The sequence below is a fragment of the Camellia sinensis genome, chromosome 2, assembly GCF_055761805.1.
Source record: "Camellia sinensis isolate YWXY chromosome 2, ASM5576180v1, whole genome shotgun sequence".
Taxonomy (NCBI): domain Eukaryota; kingdom Viridiplantae; phylum Streptophyta; class Magnoliopsida; order Ericales; family Theaceae; genus Camellia; species Camellia sinensis.
Window position 1 is genome coordinate 67844613 of NC_138962.1, and position 2335 is coordinate 67846947.

A 2335-nucleotide genomic window follows, 5' to 3' on the forward strand; every position below is an offset into this window, starting at 1 on the left:
CTCCCTTCTCTCTATTCCCTCTAAGGTGTGTGCTAACTTGACCGTCGGAGGGTTTTTCCGGCCACACACCGCCGGGTAGCTCACCATTACTTGCTCGCAGGTGATCGGACATCGACGGAGCTCGGAAGAAAGGAATACGGGCACGCCGGAATATTTGCTCCCCGTACAATTGGCGCCGTCTGTGGGAATCTTGACAGACAAAACCTTGTCTTCCAGGTTCATCTGATCGCCGTCCATGGCGAACAACGACGAGTTCCCGTTGTCCGCCATCGATGGAGCCACCCCGGAGTATACCCGAAGGAGAGAGGGACCACCTGCCGTCCATCCAATGGCTGACTTGGGGACGCCCACTGGAGGACAGTTAGGAGACGCGCGGGATAAGCGCGGAAGGAGTCATGGGCATTCACGGAGTCCAGACGGTCACCGGCGGAGAGACTCACACGCCAGGCGACTGGAAAGCAAGTTAAGGGACCAAGACGCTGTCATCAGGCGGATGGCGGCGGAGATGGAGGATCTTAAGCGGCATGTCAAAGGGAAAGGTGTAGCTGGAGTGGGAGACCACAGTGAGCGCACCCCATCCCGCCGGTCAGGCGATCAGAGTCAGCGACGTACTCAGTCCATTTCCATCACCAGGAGTTACCAGGTTGGTGATTCCGACATGCGTGCAGAAAAGTCTAGCGCGCAAGACAACACTTACAAACCCTCACGTCCGGCGACGACGTCGAGGTACTCTTATTCTGCTCAGTCAGAGGACCTACGGGCAGTGTTAAGGGAGCGGGCTCGCCGGCGCGAAGCTCAGAGAATACCTGCTTTCCAGCGGCTCTCCTACGGGGTTCACGGCAGCGAGGAGGTCGGAATGCCTCCACCCCGCCAAGCAATGCCAATATTCGAAGATACAGATTTGGCAAGGCTGAGTGCCACTCCTTTTTCCCTGGAAATAGAAACAACGCCGCTTCCGGCAGGCTTCCACCAGCCTAAGTTCACACTTTACGACGGAAAAACCGATCCGTACATGCATGTGAGCCACTTCCGACAGGTTGTGGCCGGACATCGGCGCAATGACGGACTTATGTGCCTAATCTTCCTGTCAAGTTTAGGCGAGCTGGGCCTAAAGTGGTTCGAGAGGTTGCCGGAAGGGAGCATACAAAGGTGGCATCAGTTGGCCGAGGCGTTTGTTACGCGCTTCAAAACCAACACAAAAACACCAAAGGAAGTCGATCACTTGCTAAGTGTCAAGATGGAACCGTGTGACACACTGAAGGCGTACAATTCAAGGTATTGGGAAACCTTCAACGAGATCTTAGACTGCCCGGTCAACCTTGCTATCACACAATATAAGCGCGGTCTCCCGGTCGGACACAGACTGCGGGACTCGCTTACCATGCACCAACCGACCTCCATGGGCCAGCTCATGCAGCGCATCAATGAGCACATCCGAGTAGAGGATGATGCGTCGGCTTCCACCGTGAAGGCCACTCCGGTCGGAACAGACAAGAAGACAGCAGGCAAGGTGCACGCAGTTGGGCAAGAGTCCAACCGCTCAAATGACCGAGCAGAGGAATCAGACCGAGGTTCAAATCGAAAAAACCGGGGTAGAGGACGTCGGAATGACCGGGATGATTACCCCCGAGATGACGTTGAGGACGCAAACAGAAGAATGAAGGCAAGGACTGGCATAACCACGGTCTTCAAGATTCCAATCTATCGCATACTTAGTGAAATCCGAGACGAGGAGTATGTCCGGTTTCCTGCTAAGTTGGGCGATGGACAAAAGGGCTACAATCCGCGGTATCGTTGTACGTTTCACCGGGAGAGGGGCCACCGGACTGAGGATTGTTTGCCTCTGCGACAACACTTGGAAGAACTGGTCGCGGCCGGGCATCTGGACCTTTACATTGATGGCGGAGTGAAACCGAATCTGGCTCCGGTCGATCCCAGGGGACAGGACGACCGAGATGCACCACCACAGGGAGTTATTAATGTCATCCACGGAATCGTGGAACCAGAGCGTGTTTGCGAACTCCGGGGCATGATTAAGAAGGCAGAGCATATGAGGGAAGTTCTATCAGTACAGCCTGCCATCAAAAGGGGGAAGACAGAAGAGAAAGACGTGATCAGTTTCACCTCAAGGGATTTAGAGCGTATCCAAACGCCGCACAACGATGCTCTTGTCGTAACACTACGCGTCAAAGAATTTGATGTTAGACGGATCTTGATCGATCAGGGAAGCTCGGTCGAGATCATGTATTATGATGCGTTCAAACAGCTCAAACTCCGCGAGACACACTTGGCTCCGGCCACTTCGCCACTGGTTGGATTTAACTCGCAGCCGGAG